This window comes from Amblyomma mixtum, chromosome 3 (assembly GCF_055824585.1).
Source record: "Amblyomma mixtum isolate Tamu chromosome 3, ASM5582458v1, whole genome shotgun sequence".
NCBI classification, from domain to species: domain Eukaryota; kingdom Metazoa; phylum Arthropoda; class Arachnida; order Ixodida; family Ixodidae; genus Amblyomma; species Amblyomma mixtum.
In genome coordinates this window covers 269666738-269685886 of record NC_143014.1, presented here as the reverse complement: position 1 = coordinate 269685886, position 19149 = coordinate 269666738, and the positions used below count along the sequence as shown (strand labels likewise).

The window sequence follows — 19149 nt, the reverse complement described above, 5'->3', positions numbered from 1 at the left end:
GTTTGCGCACGTAATAGGTGCATGGATTTTTCCAGCTATTTCATGCATGCATTTTAATGGGTTTTTAAACGGTAGCATTTGTGTCACTTGGCAGATTGCATTCTTATGCAATATTCATAATCGCAAGTCGCAATAAATGTTTCACTTTGGCTGAAGTGGAAAAGCTCCTGCCGGAAGCACTGGCGTCTGTAAGCCAGGAAAACTGGCAAAACTGTTGTGTTCATGTGGAGCAAGTTGAGGCTGAAGCAAGGCAACGCGATATGATTGTTGACAATAAAATTCATCCGGTTGTCTTCAGCCTTTCTGACTCGTGCAACTCTTCCTCTGATGAGTCGAGCACCACCGATTCCAGTGATAAAGACTTGAGTGGCATCGAGGAACTTGTCTGACTTCCAATTGATGTGTAATACACATGCTACCGAGGAAAGAGAGAGGACTCATCGGCTTGCTGTGATCACCTTTGTGCGTGTGTGGGCGGAAATGTGAAATATGTGTGCATGTGGGTGTGTGTGTTGATAAATCTACCGAGGAAATTGTAACATTTCCATCAAATCATTGCATCATTGCAATTCGTTGCATCAAATTGTATCGGGCAGTAACTTGTAGTGTAGGTGGTGAGGTGGTCGTGTTAATAGTGTCTGTATAAAAGTAGAATATGTAAGGGAGTGCAAATAGTACTTTTTCCAATTAGAATACCTATACTGGTACACGTCATCAATGTGTGCAGTTTTTGGAAGATTAATTGCAGAAAAATACGGTGGAGCTTAATGAAGCGTTGTGTCAATTATTTGGAAAGTATCTGAAAATTTGAGAGCAAATTGGATTCATTTAAAACAATTTTGAACATATACTGTTTGATTCGTTCGACTAACTGAACTGAAATTTATTCAATTACGCTGTCCAAAAAGTTCGAACATTCACAAACCCCTAAGCATTGGCCTCATTTTGTGTATGAGGGTTGGGAATGGTATGTATGGGTGTCTGATCTTCATGTCCTGAAAAGGGATTCCAAGTTTGGTGTTGTCTTGCATTACTGTCAATCTCTGGTCGTTTTGACATGTTATGCAGTGCCAGTGTTGAGGTAGCCAGTACTGTATGTTTTGTCGATAATTTTTCGGAGGTGTGAATGATTTCAAGCTGGCTCTTGCTCAGTTGAGTGTGAATTTGTTTCGAGTCAGGTCTTTGTTAGTACATTGGTCAGGTTTTCGTTTTATCAAATAGTGTTGTTCTATGGCTCCACATTTTTTTTTCAGTCTTAGAGCATTTGACTGATTGTGTGTTGGTGTACATCTACTGCACGTGCCCTTTAATTTGTATGCACTGTGATCCATGCCACTGGCTGTTTCCAGAATAAACCATTTCTCGTATACACTGCGGGGTCAGCATTCTTTATTGTCGTGTCTGATTTATTGTTTGCTGTTTTGAAATATTTTTTCGTAGCGTTGTACAACTTTTTCTGCACTCTTACTTGACGCTCCCACAGCTTGGAACTCTTTTTAGCTGGCTGCATGAAAATCCTGCCTGAGCAGCTTCTGCTCTTCTAGGAGAGCAGGGAAATCCAGCCAAGCTGACTCTTGAGGCAGTACTATTTTCTGTCACTGTGGGAATCAACACTATGTTCAAAATTTAACACTTAACACGGGAAAACCGGCCATATCGAGGTGGTGTATGCATGTTGTATGGTGTATGCGGTATGCATAAAATGAACAGATGCATGCTGTTCATTTCAGAACACGGCATAATATTCAAGCGATTCTGAACACAACGAGTTTTCTCATTCAAGTCACGCGAAATTCAACTTTCGATGAAAAAAAATGTGCGAAAAAAGAAGTTCAACCATGCCGGATTTGAACCCACGCACTCCCATTGCCTGTCGACTCTCCGGAGGGACGCGTTAGACCACACGGCCACGAAACAGCGCGCAGTTGTACACCTCTATTTTTTTTTGCGGACTGCTTCCGTAGCCTTCATAGCGTTGCACATGATGTAGCGTTGCTAGCGTTCCCTCGCGGTACAAAGCAAAATTTAATAATGCATGAATCGCTCTAAAGCGCTTTAAATCTAAATCTTTACGCTATAAAATGCTTATAAAGGTGTACTAAGTGCATTATAAAATTCAACAAACCTCGTTTGTCGAATTGCACAGGCAATGCACTTGGTGGAGCGACAGACAAATGAAAAGTGCCCCGGCGGTTGGCTCACGTGACCCGTTCTTTGTAGACCGCCCAAGAAGCCCATGAGGTGGCGCCGATGTGGTGATAAAGCACGGAATATATCTAGATAACCCAATGAAGCTGGAGGCGTGACGAGGGTGGGATTTTGTCTTGCTACCATTAGTTCACTCATCTGAGGGCGTCGCCAGAACTCTGGAAGATTCCGAGTTTCAGCAAACTCGGGCCTTCCAGCATAGCGCCCCTGTTCATTGTTTTTTTCGTCGTGGTCACAACATCATGGCTGTAGAGTTATTTTTGCTCCGCATGCAATAAATACACCACTATGGTCTACAGTGGTGTCCACTGATATGGGTATCATTTACATGCTTCGTGTTTAGAATTCTTGTTGGTCTGAAGTATCGTCGTTTGAGGGACCTACACATGTTCCAGGTAATTCCGCAGTGCAGAAAGAATCCGCATGATCAAGGAGAAACAGAAATGTGATGCAAACAAACAAAAAAAGTCACACTGTACCGGCATTCACAAAAAGGAATCTCAAATATGCGCCCAGGAATTTCAGCGCCAGTACAGAAAGGCGCTCCGATTCGCCGTTGACGTTACACGAGGCTCGATTTTTCATACGACGTCGTGTCCACTTCACTTGCTTCCGTTAACTATCAGATATCGTACGTCGTCGTTGCACCCCGCTCAAACCCCTTCTCCACCCACCACGAGGAACAATGGGACAAAAGTTACCGAGGGCCGACAGCTGTTCACATTTGGCTTTTTTTCGTGTGCTTGCTTTTCCGAAAACTGCTCAATTACCAATCTGTCGCAGCCTTAAAAAGTTACATTTCGGCTCACTGAACTCAAGCTGGGTGTGCGCTTTTTGCAAACTCTGTAACGCGTGGAAATATTCCGCTACGCTATATTCAGAGCAATCGTCGATCAACGACACCTTTAATTTACATGAATCGTTGGACGCTAAATTTGAATTCTATATTCACAAGACTTAAGTCGCCCGCCTCAAAACAGGTTTGACCGCCTCATGTTCCCATTACTCGAACGCCAAAGGAAGACTGCGCACAGTAGGTGTAACCTGTTTATCATGCCAACATCGAATAGGAGACGCGGGTCGCATAGAGGACTTCCCTTATGAAAATGGATTGCAAAGGTTAGCTCTAGAAAAGAGCGCGATGTGTGTGTCACGTCCCTGTGCTACTTAGGTACAGGCAGGGGTTTATCAGCATGTCGTGTGGTCTTTCACGTAAAGTGGCATCTCACGTGTGTACGCTAATGAGTATGAAGTATTATACAAGTTATAATTACGGAAGAAGTAATTAAGGGGAGACAAAGTGCATGCTAGCATTTCATATCCTTCTTACTTGACGCGGCAGAGCGGTGGTCACATGCGGCGGCCACTGGAAAACCCTCCTGATCTGATGTACGTCGCAGCCCCGACAGATGGCGGCCGGCAGTATAAAGTTCTTTCTACGCGGAGCCTGCGTCCGGGTGGAACGCTCTTTTGCGGCCATGTAGTTGTGTGCGTAGTGCGGTGAGCATTTGTATGTTTGCATTAGAAACAATATTTTGTGCGTAGATTGCAGTGAGGAAGAGCGCAAAGACAAAATTGGGCAAACTGTGTATAGAGATTACTCCGACAAATGTGTGAATGAGAACAGCGGGCAGTGACTTTGCGGGAAGAGAAAACCGTGAAGGGAGCCATTAACGCTACCGCTTCATACCCTTAAAGGCGGAGCTTAAGCGTCCCCTAATTTGGAAGCTCATCCTTTCGCTTAATGTTGTGCCTTTGGTCACTAGATTGTGGTAAAATATAGATACAGGCTAACATCAGTTTGTCCACTATGTCGCTTTAAAATTGATGTCCATGGTAGAACACTGCATGGGCCACAATCTGAGGTCCATGCCCGGCCCAGGCCCAAGACCTGAAGCCCGAGCCCGGCCCTGGCCCGCGGCTTCAAGCCAGGGCCCAACCCAGGCCCACTAAATGATCGCTCTTGCGAGCTCGGCCCAGCCCGTGAATCCCGGAGTGAAGCCGAGCCGGGGCCCGGCGGCCCGTTCCACAGTAACGCTTGAGGTATACTGCTCACTCTGAGCAAGTAGACTGCTACTAGACCAATAAGAAACTGGCCGATAAAGGTTCTGAAACCACAGTTTGTCTTGCCGAAAGTTGGTTCTTTTTAACCCAGAACTAGGTGATTAAGGGTAGTGCCTGCCAGACCCGTCTTTTGGACAGTGATCTCGTGTAGGTGCGCAAAGATAAACTCGGAAGTTCCGAGAGCCAAATAAAAAGGGCTGCATATGCGCCGCGTAATAGACTACTTTGCATTCCCCCGTGATTTTAATCAGTTATATTTTGCCGCCCGGAAGCATAAACATTAATGCTGCCTAGCAAGCAGTGGGATGACATTTTTTTAGTGAACATGATCTCACACGGTGAACTCATAGCGGAACTGGTCGCCTTTCCGCAGAAAACGAAAAGCTAAAAGGCTTGAGTATTTCACGGTGTGTGTTCGAAAGACTATAAGACTATTATATTCTTCCCGAATGCATTTTGAATAGTATATAGGTATGTTTTGGGATGACGAACGATCAATGGCCAATTAAGACCGGTTGAATTTTACTCTTACTGGTGGAGCAGAAAGTAACGCGCAAACCACATGACAACTTACAGGGCAAAACACTTGTCATGACAACCAGGCTGAAGAAGCGAGGAGGGATAGATGTGGTTATGAGATGAAATTTACACACTCTCGCGAGCTTTTGTGGCCATTTCATTTACGAGACGTCCCGGTGAGCTGATCAGAAAGAAAACCAAACGCGCTTTAGTTTGTGAATTTTCTCACATGACGAAAATATAGCTACAAAATAAAAGCTGTGTCTTTGGGGCTTAAGGGCCCAAGGGGAGTCAGGCTGTGAGAGACACCGAAGTAGAGGGTTCCGGATCATTTTGACCGCCTGGGTTTCTTCAACGAGCAATGATACTATAAAGTACATGGCTGTCATGCTTGCGGCCCAAAAAGAAATCGCGGCCGCCGAGGCTATAGGAGCAAGCCCTGGTTCCCCGGCTCAGTAATCAAGCGCCTTGACCACTAAGCCACCACGGTGTGGAATTAAGTAAATAAATAAGTCAATGAAGGAAGCTTTGTTTTTTTTTTCAGCGCGCACTATAAGTCGGAGCTCATCCTTGTCGCTGCTCCAATGCCGCAGTTGAGTACTTCACTCCGCAATAGTGAATGAATAGTCGGACACCAGCCGTTTCTGTACGGACCCAAGCCCGACTCGTGTCCGCAGCTTTAAGCCCGAGCCCGGCCCGGGCCCGCAACTTAAGGCCCGGGCCCGGCCCAGCAAAACAGATCATGTCCCGGCCCGGCCCACGGGCTGGGCCGAGCCCGGGTTTCCGGGCCGCCCGAGCCCGTGCAGTGCACTAGTCCACAGCCACAGGTGCAGTGGCATGGTCGAAATAGAACATTATTGGTTTGGTGAGTGTTGCTAGAGGCCACGGCTAACCAGAATACTGCTGAAAGCAGTTGGTGCCCTGGCATAACAACTTCCGTAGTGCGAAACAGACGAGGGGAGAAGAACACGCATGATTACGAACAGCCTCTAGATAAATTGAATATTATTGTGAATACACTCAACAAATGATGAAAATAGAGTTGAACATATCAACAATCAAAGGAACAGAGAATCAATAAATAAATCTTGCAAAATTAGAACCCCATCACACAGAAGGTGCGGCTTTCATCTGAGAAAGATGTTTTGTTCACGATGGAAGCCCGTATGGTCTCGCTGGCCTCGACGGGGCTGCTCGAGCCCCTGTATGCGCTTTCTTCAGCGGGGAACGGCAGGCGGTGTCGACGGCACCCAGTGAGTCCTTAGTATGGCTGCACCTCAGTCTCTGCGGCCCGCCTGAAAACGTAATGAGAAAGATAAGGCAGATTTGCAAGGTTAGCAAAAGAGGTGAGGTGAGTGGTTAGTGGCCAGCTTGGAGTACAGTGGTGAGCAGCCTTGTCTAGAGCGCTTGAGCAGTGCGCACTTGGTAACAAAAACCGAAATTAGAGAGCAGCCCCTCATTACAGGGCAAAGGTTTCGTGCCTGCTTTGTTTACGAGGCTATCTGGCGCTACTTCCGTGCAAGCGTTGCAGCTGGACCCTAGAGGCTGCCACAAAATCTGGATTTGTTTGCAAGGAAGTGCACCGCCCGAGCGCTCTAGACAAGCCTGCTCACCACTGTAATCAGTACGGCCTGACGGGGACAGCCTTGCTTTGAGTTTCCTACGGAGTCATGTTTCAGCATTGTACAGGCACAACTTTGCCGTTGCGCCGGCATCCACATTCCGTCTAACTGTACTGAACATACAAATGTTGACTTCACATTCTGCTGGCGCATTAATTAGCTGCCCATTAATGGTGCTTAATCTTTGCCTTTAGGAGTGGAACGCCACAGCGTGTTGTAGCGTTGCAAGGGAGTCCACGCAACGCCACCACCCGTTCGGCGCGATGCGTTGCCCTTTGAACGCAGCGCTTTTTGAGGAAAGGAAATGGCGCTGTAATTTTCTGTCATCTCGGTGGACACATGAACCGCACCGTACCGGAAGGGAAGAAGTGGAGTGAAAGAAAAAAGAGAAAGAGGGGCCGTAATGATTAAAATGAAAATTGTATACCAGGAAAGGAAACTACGCAGCAACTGCCTCACATATCTCAGTGGACACCCGTCGAAAATTGAATTTGAGGAAAGGAAATTGCGCAGTAACTGTCTCACACATTTCGGTGGACACACGTCAAAATTCGCGCGAAGTGACATCACGACCATTTCGACCAATCTGAAACGCGGACAAATTTGCTAACATGTCTTGGTCACGACAGTAGAGCCATTAAAGGCTTTCGCCTTATTATGGTACGGGCGTTTCAATGTCCCAAGCTGCACATGGGCATATGCCGATATATGCAGAACAGGTAATTCGCTACTCAACGTTCATGGGTTGCGGCAGTGCTCATACCACACTCGGCGCAGTGGCGCAGCGGTTAAGGAATGTGTATCTGCACTTCCAGGTGGATGTGTCTATGACAGCCACCGGTAGGGATTGTGCGACGAGTGTTGCTCTTCCAGAGCACCCTCTCGCGACGAGTCATTACTTTAACTGCCACCTGCCAGGAGAAGTTGGGGTGACATGACCTTGGTGGCGTGCCGCCGTCCTGCACAGGCCCCTCTGAACTTACCCGAGCTTACCCGAGTAATTCGGGCAAGCTCGGGGTAGTTACGAGAACAAGACAAGATGATCAGATGGCAAGATTCTTGCTCGGGTTTGGTACGTCTAGAGTAGTGTCCTCGGATTAACAGAGGAGTAGGTGCCAAGAGAAAGCAAGCGTAGCAGGGCACGAAAGTAAGGTAGGCGGACGAGGTAAGGATGTTTGCCTGGATAAAGTGGTCGCAGTTGGCACGCGGCAAGGTTAATAAGAGAATCACGGGAGAGGCCCTTTTCCTCCGGTGAACATAGTTAGGCCTGGAATGATGATGACCCCCGGCCTACTGTACCTTATTAACCAGCCCTCGCTATGTGGAAGGGTGTGCCAAAGTAGTAGATTCAGGGATTGGTCCATTACAGCCATCGATGTAAATAAAAGATGGGTGTCTCCTCACCATCGAACGTCTTTCGACAGTTGGTGAGCCATGTGTCCACCGCACATCGTCCCGATGCCGAGCCAGGCGACCCCTTTCTTGCATCGGCAAGCTGTGGCGCAGGCTCTGTGGGTCCTTCCCTTTCGTCGCTATAGAAACAACCTCACCAGAGCATCGAAGAGAATCGAATGCCTTCACTTGAGGCCAACATGAGGCCCGCGCTAATTTGACGCACAGCGGTCTCATAGTCTAAAGAGTACTTTACAAGACCTATGAGCAACACACAAAATAGAGTAAAAATAGGTATTGCGACCGTTCACATATGCAAGGAAAAAGGCGCGCAGCTAGAGTCAAAAGCATACGTGAAGCGCTAGCACGCATAAATGTCATTAAACGAGCAAAGAGGCATCCAACATAGTACTCCACCGAAATAAATATCCACGCCCGCCATAAGTGAAAACTCCAGCCTGCACTGAGACGCCTTCGCAGCAGTCGAAGCATTTTTACGGTACCATCTAGGAGATGCGGCGCCGCCGCTCGTAACGGCTGTTCATGCACCGACGTCCGCAGTGGCGTATCGCAGCCGTCGGCCGCACAGGAGAGGACAGTCCAGACGAAGCGACTCAAGGGTCACCCTCACCGGCTCCGGCCGCCGTCCGCGAGGCACATTTGTCCTTAGATTGAAGCTGCTGGCTCCTCGAGACATGGTGACCACGTGCTCAATGGCACGCTGATGTCGTTCTGCACACGTGACCTTTTTGTCAGCTTGTTGTTGCCTTAGTACCTTGTTGTACTAAGGCAAGAGGTGAAGGCGCTTCATCGCTGTCGCTGGTCTTCTCTGGGTGCGCCTGCGTCATATTCGTTTATTTCTACGCACGACATATTTTGTAGCGTCGTTAATTTGAAGCCGATTTCAATTAAACCATGCAGAGGATTCCAGCATGACTGCCCGAGAGCGTTCGCCTTCGTTCTTTTTTTACCGTTGCATTTGGACACGAAGTATTTGATTCTCTTACGTTATGTACCGTTTTGTCTGTGACGTGGGCTTGAAACGAACTGACATCTATCCTACGCACAAGTAGTTTGAGCCTATTCTGAATTACAGGCCCAATTCTGCCTGATGACGCTGCGGGCAGCTATTAACGCGTTTGTGGCTGTACTGAGTGGGTGGAGACCGCTGGCACGCGCAGTAGCACGATGATGTTAGAGCTCTAAGCTCCCTCTGTTTCCTTTTTTGTGTTTAGTGGTTTTGCGGGCATATTGTTTTTTTTTTATCGTTTTATACTCTTGCTACCACCGGCCAGAGCGGAATTATGTGCGCGCTCAGTGTGAAGGGAAAGGCGACGCTAACGTCAAAATAAAAGCTAGAGAGATTTAGTGTACCGCAGACGTACTAGGAGAGGCGTATGCCCGTTTTACGTATGGGAGCTGCGCATGCACAGTGGCAAAAGCATGGCCGGGTAAGACCACTGCGCGTGCGCAACTCGCGTACGTAAAACAGGTATGCGTCTGCGCCAGTACGTCTTCGGTACGCTAAGTCTTTTAGTCACACTCTGTAACGACTACCGTTCCCTCAACGGTAGAATACCCCGCCCCCAATTTTGCATTCCCGTATCATCGTGCAGCTTCTCACAGAACGATTCTTTCTTAAAAGGATCTCAAAATGGAGCCTAACAGGAAGCATACAAAAAGGGAAGATAGTAAATGGTTGCCGTGCTGTCATTTGTGGCGATAACAAATATAACAAAAACTTTTTTGGTGCAAGGGTGTTGAAACCTCTGTCCTTACCAATTCAGGAAGTGAACGCAAGTCCATCACGCTACAGAATGTTTTCATCATCTTAATAGCACGGAAAACAACCTCGTTCGGCTCGCACTCCTTAAACCCCGTCCCACATTTCCATGCCGTGTACACCTCACTGCTCCAGCGAACCAAAATTCCTTTAGGCTTGCACCCGCTTCAGGAAACGGCATCCGGTCAGCATGTTCATCCTGAGCAGCATATATCCTCCAAACCAATTAGCACCATCCTTTGAACAAGAGACTTCGTTGAATGCGGCGCTTCCGGATGGCGATCCGTCATTTGGGTTTTCCAGGGGCCAAGCAGTCCTGTGAACACTGTGGGGACGCACTCGTTCGTCCCCTGTGGTTCGCTTTCCCGCAATGCACTCCAGCTGTAGGTAGCTCCTCCGAAACGCACTCTTTTCAGTTTGGTTACTTTAACTAACAGGGGAGGGCGCTCGCGTCGCAGCGACACCAGTGCCACGGATGGCGTTTTGCTGCACGCTCGCGGGGAGCGACGGGGCCTCTTCTCCTTGGGACCGGGATGCTCGCGGACGTTTCGCGAGCCGCTCCGCTCTTCGCCGCGGGCGCCTCGTGGTCGGAACTTGCTCCGGCCACCCCGTCCCGTCCGGCCTCAGAGCTTATCCCTTTGCCCTAGAGTGAGCGAACTTTCCCTCGTAACCGTGCTGGTGAGTAGGACATCCTAGATTCCTCAGTGTATTTTGTTGCTAGCTGGCGTTATTGTTGTTATAGCAATAAATGCGTTGTTTGTGTAAGCCAGTGTGTCGTTCCTTTGTTCCCGCAGAGCAAGGCCCGCCGCGGTCGGCGAGCGCTCGGTAGCGCTCGCGACCACAGGGTGGGGTCCGCGCGTTTTTGAACTGTGTCAGCCGCGGTTAAACGGGGGAATACGTATTTACCTCCCCAATTTAAACCCCAAAACACAGAAAAGATCACACAGAATACTACAGTCTTTCATTGCAGACGGAAACCTTAAAAAATAAGGCGGAATCTCAATATCCTTCTGAAGAACATGCTGTAGTATGTTCTAGAAGAACACAGGTTCTCGACGCAACACATAGCAATTATCAATAGCCTCTGCTTGCTCTCATAGGCTGCAATTCACCAACCATTGCTCAAAGTGACCTTGGCGCAAAGTAAGGCTGTGACGGGCATGGCCGATGTGTGGAGTCTAATAAAGGACGTTTTTCGGCAGATAGGATATCTGTCCACTGAACTCACTTTAATACACCAGTGACAGTAAAGTCAAGGCTACGATAGGGGCAGTTTGACTCTGGAAATAATGACTCGGTCAGAACCTTTATGGTTTATGGAGTTTAACGTCCCAAAGCAACTGAGGCTGTGAGTGACACCGTAGTGGAGGGCTCCGGAAATTGCGACCACCTCGGGCTCTTTAACGTTCACTGACATCGCACAGTGCACGGGTCTCTAGAATTCCGCCTCCATCGAAATACTCAAGCCCATATCTCCACTTCGCTTCGAACCACCCGACTGTCCATAAAGCATCAGTGGTGAAGTCATTGTTTAGAAGAGTTGAGACACACTGCAGCACAGAACTCGACGGAAGAAAAGAACAACGCATGATATTCAAAGAACTCACCATAAACAACAAGTTTACTCGAAAAATCATCCGCCTGCAAGATCACAACAACATGCACCGAGAAATAATGGACAACAACCAACGCTACCACCAAAACACGTCACTCTGCCTTACGTCCGTGGTGCCAGCGTAGCCATCGCCCAAATCCGAAAAAAAGGGGGTCTCCAGGTTGCGCACAAGCCTGCAAACACTATTGCGCTTTGCTTACCTGTTTCCAAAGACCGGCCATGCAGAGAAAGAGCCCAAGGCATTATCTACAAAATTCCTTGCGCCGACCGCGACGCAAGCTACGTCGGCGAAAACAAAAATCTAAAGGAAATAATTCGGCAGGGTGAAAACGACGCTCTTAATTTTGAAAGAGAGCGCAAACCTGTAGAGGAACATTTCGAAGACTCAGGCCACAGAATCAACTTCGAAGAGATCAGCATCATCGGAAACGAAACAAATTACCAAAAAAGGCAGGTAATCCTGGCACATTCAATAGACCCTGAACAACATCAACCGTGCAAAGGGAAGCCTGCCCACAGTATGTGCACAGGGATTTCGCTCTGCAGGTCAAAGAACGAAAGTATGCATTGACCGCTTCCGCACAGACTGACAACGTCGCTGACACATTCACCCCTCCACCCCACACTCCCGCACCTTTCGCATCATCGAATTCCTTCTTTCGACCATCTCATTTGCATAGCACAAACATAGCGGCAAAGATGTGTTCAAAATGAGGCGCAAATACACAGCAGAAGGTGCGTCCTGCTAAGTCTTTTTGTACTTCAAAATGCCAATGGTGCGCTCCTCGATGTTACAGCGTTGGTCGGTATTGCCTCGAACCGCGAATAAACGTTCCAAGGCTTGACACACGGATCAATTTCGTGTGATTAAAGGTAGCGCGGAACTTCGGCAGAACATCAAAACACAAGACGACCGGCACCCGCGCCGTAGTGTACCGCATGCGTGCCGGCGACGCGCGATTGGTAAGAAGTACTCACGTGACCCAGAGCGCCGGTCGCTCTGACTTCCTTTTTGGAGCGTGTGAGAGCGCTCTGCGCTGGAGGTCGCTGCTCCGAAAGACCCAGCCGAATACAAAAAGAGCGCCTGGTATCGATCAGCCGAATAGGAGGATTCGTGTCAGAGCACTCCAGAGCGCTCTAAACCGACCAGTCGAAGAAAGCATTAAAGACGCTAGCTACTGTCCCCAGTCACCCCTAAAGAAGGAGCCGAGTCGTCTTCGAAACGTTGGGTTTTAAATTATAATTTTAGTTGCCGATGTTTATTACGAGTATTCACTCCCCCTGCAGGGTAGCAAGCCTTTGTAGGGTAGCGAACCGATTATTTTTCCGGTTAACCTTCCTGCCTTTCCTCCTCTACCTCCTCCTCGTCCTCACTCCCCGAGATAGGCAAATCTGCTTTTAGTGGCTATTTATTATGAATAAAAATAAAAAAAGGAAGTAAAAAATGTTGCTAGTCGCAGCATCTGCCACCGAGAAATGGAGCACCTGAGCTACGGCTAGCAGGAATAAAAGCATGTTTCGTTTTCAACGTTAGGTCTGTCGTACGCAGCTTTCGCCAGTCCATGGCTGGCCGCAGTTGGGATCGCTAGTCTCTCAAGGATGTTGGTGCAAAGCAAGATTCAAATTAAAAAGGGCTACTGCCACCGACGTTCACTACTCGGAAGAGCAGCACATATGCTAAGCCTGGCAGTACTCAAAGAGGGAAGGCAATACACTTGCCCCAACCTGAGCCAGGACACAATGCAGACCACCCCGCCGCTGTCATGAGTTGTGGATCAGATTTTATGTCATGCCTCAGGTTGCGTGGACGACGTTGCTCAGGAACCAGGCGGCCGGTGACCGACTAGACAGAGCCGGAGAGCGCTGAAGAGGAGACTGTACAAGTTTATTTGACATATTTCCAATTCTCAAAGAGGCATCGCATCGCATACCCATGCGCGTATTTTACACCATATTATGCCCATAGCTGCCTAACTGGAGAATCTCGGCACTGGATGAGTATCTAATCAGGGATCCCTCGAAAAGGCTTCGGTTGCCGCCCAACGCAGTTGACCCCTCAGAGCGAATCCGATGGGGATGATCATCGTAATGCAACACTCCTGGCAGCGAGGGCGATTCACCGCCAGTTTGAGTGGAATTCGCTGAAGCCGAGCCTCGAGCACCATTTCTGGCAAAGCCACCCTCTCCGAAGAAGTCATTCTCTTCTACCTGTGCCAGCAGGTAGCGTGGAAAAAAACGTCTGCTTCTCCCTGCCGCCGCTGCTCATTGCAGGGTCTCTGCGGTCTTTGTTTCCGTGCCGCTGTCTGGATGCCCGGCTGACTCTCTCTTGCGGTATTTCAAGCGCCCCTTTGAAGTGGCCTGGACACGAGGTAGGGACGGAACCTTTTCTCCCGAGGCAAAAGGCAGTCATCGCAGCGGCCACCTCAATCTGTCTATAGATGGATTCGCACCGTCGCGAGGATGACAGCTTTGTTGACAGCTCACGGGTTCCGCGTGCTAGGGCCCACGTGGCTATAGCAAAGGTAAAAATAAAGACCAATCACGAAAAAAAGATACCTCGAATAAGCAAGGCACCCTCGGGAAATATCCAAGACACGGAGAGCGAAAACCATCAGTGAGCACAGCGGAGTTACGTCGCAAACGAACGCTCGCTAAGCTAAGTGCAATCAGACTCGCCAAGAAGAGGTGTGGGGTTGGAAGCAAGGGCAGTAGAAAACTAGGGTTAAGGCAGTTTTTTTGTAAACTACTAGGGAAGGGGCGTTGATGAGGCGGGAAAAAATTAAAAGAAACTTGAAAAAATGAAGGGGGAGGAGTACAAAAACAAGGTAACCCTAGAAAGGAAAGATTACCGGCGAGTGAGGAAGAGAAGAAATGGGTGGAAGACGGAGACAGGAGGAAGAAAAAACCTATGTTCGACGACCATCCCCGTGAACGAAAGGTGCGGCTTTTTCCTTTCAGTGAAGGCTTCAGTTTGGTTAATGGGGGTTGTGGGTTTCTAAGTGGACACAGGCCACCACCCACCGCGGGTTCGAGCTTCGCGCGAGCCAAGGGCCCCGATCAGCCGTCACCACACACCACTGGGACACCGATGCGGTGCACTCAACCTCTGCTGGGAGGAGAGCGATTCGCCGCAAAGAAATAAGCCTCCAAGTTCACAAAGGAGACGTTTATTCACGTCGTCCTTCAGCAGGTACACGCGCACACAATAGTCACCCCGTCCCGGGGGCGCGCGAGGAGCAAGGCTCCGCTGCGCGCACGAAGCGACTCGAGCAATGCGCGCCGCTAGCACGCCGCTGCAGGAGAATGTCCCCGCGGCAGTGCTGTGATCTCTCTCTCGTGTCGACCGTTGGGCCGGTTGCGAGAGAGAGTGGGCAAACAACGCAAGGTACGCCTGTCGGAGGTCGCTGGACCCCGCTGGACAGGCTCGAGCCGCTGCAGGTCAGAGGACACGAGCGGGCGAGCTCGAGTATATGCACTGGTCCGAGCGGCAAAGGCCGGCAGGGATAAACAGTAGCGTAGGCACCTTACGCTGTCTCGGAGGGGTCTCTCTCTCTCGGCCCCGCTCGGACGGTCGCGCCGTGCGCGGCCGCCCGTAGCGGGTCCCGAATTCCCGCCAAAAGGCGCCAATGGCAAAGGCCGTTGGGGAGCCGGAGCGGAGCTGTGGTCAAATGACAGTGATTAGTCACCTAGCCGCCTCTCCACCGCCTGAGGCGGGAGCAAGGGAAAGAGGAGAAACAACGCGGGAAGCCGGCACGGCCGCGCAAAGCCAACGGCTGAAAGCCAGGATTCCCACATCCCCCTCTCCTTAAATGCCCTCCTACCCATCGGCAAAGCACGCGGCCAAAATAAAGAAATCAATACACAAAAAAAAATAAGCTACACTTCAGTTCCAAAATAAAGAAATGAATACACAAAAAAAACCCAGCTACACTTCAGTTCCAGCCAGAAAACTAAAACACACAAACAAAGGAAAAAAAGGGGCAAACAAACAAACACTGGCATACGCTTCAGTAAATCAAAACAGTTTGCAGATTATATACACGGTACACAAGGCGATGTGAATTCAACTGTACAACTATGTGACAGGTGGATGTCAGCCTCAAAGTTCGATGGCGCGGCCTAGTGGGCCGGTCGGCGGCTCACCGCTCGCAGGCTTCAAGTTGAACGGTTTGGGAGGGCCGACGACTGATGGCGGTCTTCTTTCCGTTGATGTAGGGTGCGTTGATGACGACGGGGCCGCGGCAGAGCACTAACCTCGCGCCCTTGGACACGACGTCACGTTCGGCACAAGGCAGTTAGTGCACCCCCTTCACGCCGGCTCAAACGGGCGCGGACGTTCGGCGGCGTCCTGATGTGTAACCTTGGCCACAGCGAGGGGTCCTTCTCATCCTCGCGCTCACGCAGAAGCACACAACGGCACAACTCACAGGCGCCGCCTTGGCTCATGGTTACGCGCGCACACAGCCACAGCCAGAAACACGCATTCACCGGCACGTGCGCGGACGCTGGTCTGCGACAACGATCCCCTCATCAGAAGCGCCCAGAGGCGCCGCGGCGAGGGTCAAAGGGTGCACTTTCCGCCCCCCATCGCCCCAAACGCCCCGCCAACTTCCCCTCCATACGGGCCGCACAAAACTCGCGCACCGCGACACACGGCTCCTTAACGAGCCAACCACCCACAGTCGGGCCGGAAATGAGAAAAGGCGCGCTGCACAAACGACACCTAATCCAATCTATTCTTTCTAGAAGATAAGAGCAAGCACGAGCGGGCTGAAGTTTGCCTATGTACATCTCGGTACGTTAGAACGAAAACAGACGTACAAGCGGGGAAACGAAAGTGGCTAGAAACTGACTCAAACAAAACAAATAAATAAACTGATAAACACACAAGGCTGGAACTGAGCATGCTGCCAAAACAACAAAAAATAACACACCGTGCTTCACCTGGGTAGGGCCTGACGAGAAAGCTCGCCAGCTAGCTGAGGCTGCGTGCCTTCGGTTGCGAAAAAGTCCGCCGTCCGGCATAAATCACACCGGTGACCGTCGCCTCAGATTGTACCGGTGCTCCGTACGCTTGCGTTCCGCAGCACCAGTTGTGCCTTTGCGCTTGCCTTTGATACCAATGGGTACCGGCGCAAGCTCGTCATACCGTGACGCGTAGGCCTTCAGGTCTGCGATGTGGGCACGGCTGGTTTTCCCCGTAAGGGAATCCTCCAGCAGGTACGCGAGTGGCGACCAGACTCTGACCACTCGGTACGGACCAAGCCACTTAGGAGCGAGCGAGGCTGAGAACCCCTTGCTCGCATCGCTAAGGACGTGGTTGCGCTTCAGGACAAGATCACCCACCTGAAAAGTCAGGCGGTGGTGCTTGCGGTCATACTGAGCCTTCTGTTGGGCTCTGGCTGCCGCCAAACTCTGCCTTGCTCTGTTGAGAGCCCGACCAAGCCGGTCCCGAAGCGTCGACGCATAAGCAGAGCAGTCTGCCCGCGTCTGCTCATCCCCGAGCTGGCTCTGCACGACGTTTGACATCGGATTCGCCAGCTCCCACCCGAAATTGAGGAAGGCGGGAGAGAAACCAGTTGAGCGATTCTCAGCTGTTCGGATGGCGAACGCAAACTCGCTCAAATGGTCTGCCCAATCCTTTTGACACTCGGCAAAGGCCGCAAGCATTGGCTTTAGCGTTCGGTTGATTCGCTCGGTCAAATTGGACTGGGGGTGGTAGGGTGAAGTGGTGTAGTGCTCGATTCCGAGGGAACGGCACGGGTTACCGAACACCCGAGCGGTGAAATAGGACGCATTGTCCGTGATCAGTCTTTCCGGAAAGCCGAACCGACAGAACACTTCCTGGAGTTTATCCAGCACCGCTCATGCTGACACTTTCCGAAGGAGGTACAACTCAACCCATTTGGAAAAGTGGTCAGCGACTACCATCAGGTAAATGAACCCCTGCTTGCTCCTGGCGAAAGGCCCCATCAAATCGCAGGTGGCCATCTGCCACGGACGCACACTGTCAATCGGTTTCATCATTCCAGGCGGCTTGCCGCCCCGTGACTTCACCGCTTGACAGACGTGGCAGGAACGGCAATTGCGGAAAATGTCACGCTTCATGCCGGGCCACGTCACCGATTGACTCAGTTTTGCAAAAACTTTGGAGCCACTCAGATGACCGGCCAGTGGTTCGTCATGAGAGAATCGCAAAAGTGCGCCTCTTAGACTTTTGGGGATAACCACCTTGAACGGGTCGATGGACTCGTCATCGGTGGCTATGTACTTCAGCACGAACCCGTCATTGTCCAGCAAATATGAATCCCCGGGGTTCGCCGCGACACACGCTGGCTTCTGCCCCCCTGCGCCCGCTACAATACCAGTAGCGTCACGGCGCTCCGTCTCCCTGAGACCGTCGCTCATTACGCGACAAAAGGGGTCATTTTGCTGGGCTTTCAGTAGCTCTTTACGGCTGAAAACGATTCCAGTCATCCCAGAGGGGAGCATGGTCTCGTCCCCACTCAGGCTTGCAGCCAAAATTTCCGTTCGCGTCGGCACTTCCGAGGCGCTCACGAAGAGCTTTGCCTCTCGTCCGCTTTGCGAAGCGCTGCTTGCCTGGTTAGTGGAATGGGTTAACCCCTTTGCGGGCTCCCCCTCCTTGCCGCCCGGCGGCTCGTCCGCTGTTTCGCCCCCTCCGCCTACAGGCGTCAAGGCGCCGCTGGCGAGTGGGGCACGGGATAGCGCGTCAGCTACCACGTTTGTGCTCCCCTTTCGATACTGCACGGAAAAGTCGTAATGCTGTATCAGGAGAGCCCAGCGCGCCAGCCGACCCGCAGGCTCGCGGAGCCGCATCAGCCAGCTGAGCGCACTGTGGTCTGTCTGCACCACGAATTGCGTTCCATCAAGGTAGACGTCAAATTTGCGCAGTGCAAACACGATGGCGAGGCACTCCTTCTCGGTCACGGAATAATTCCTCTCCGAGGGCAGCAAGGAGCGGCTGACAAAGGCCAGCGGTTGCAGCACGCCATCGAATTCCTGTAGGAGAACTGCTCCTAAACCCAGATCGCTCGCGTCAGTCTGGACTACGAACTGTCTGGTCAGGTCGGGTAGCCTGAGCTGTGCTGTCTCGGCAATGGCACTAGACAGGAGGCGAAAGGATCGCTCTTGCTCGGGCTCCCATCGCCACGCGGCAGTCTTTCCCAAGAGCTCGGTCAAGGGTGCCTGCACGCGGGCACAGGACGATAATAGTTGGCCATTCCCACACCACCGCGCAGGCCGCGTACGTCCTTGGGCGCGGGAAATTCGAGTATGGCTCGATGTTTCTCCGCATCTGGCTCAATGGAGCCCCGGCCTCAGCGACTGCACCCCTGCCTCAGTGGAGGCTTGGGCGGGCTGCACGAACGACGGAGGCAAGGCTCCTAGTTCGATGAGCGGCGCGGTTTCCGTAGGGAACCGGGCCAGCGCCTCGCCGTTTCCAGAGCAGAATTGACTGCTCGCGGGGCACGGCTACTGCTGTTCGAAACTGCCGGTTGCGGCAGCGTGACACGAACTGCTTTCACACTGGGCGGAAAGCTTGCACAGCTGAGGCATGTGACCAGCGGATGCACCGCAGGGTGCTCCGGATACAACTCCAATGGGAGCCGCGTGGTCGACATTTTGGGTTGTGTTGCCGTAAACCCCAATGGGGGCCGCGGCCAACCACGGTGTCTAGCTATTCGAAGGAACAGCAGCCAGCGGATAAAACGAAGCTACAACTCCGTAGGGAGCCGACATGTAGCTGCCGAGTGCCCCGCTGGGGGTGTTAGACATGTTGCGCAAGCGTGATCGTCAAGGCGACCTGCTCGGCTAATGTGCCATCAAAGGCGTAAGCGCCAATGACTTAGCACGTTGGGCGCCAGTTGTGGGTTTCTAAGTGGACACAGGCCACCACCCACCGCGGGTTCGAGCTTCGCGCGAGCCAA

The 19149-nt window shown here is 51.2% G+C and overlaps 1 protein-coding gene across 1 annotated transcript in view; it reads left to right on the top strand.

Annotated features, from left to right (window-relative positions):
- Positions 1-19149, top strand: part of LOC149354714 (uncharacterized) — a 94509-nt gene that overhangs the window by 39207 nt on the left and 36153 nt on the right. The gene's annotated exons all lie outside the window — the stretch shown is intronic.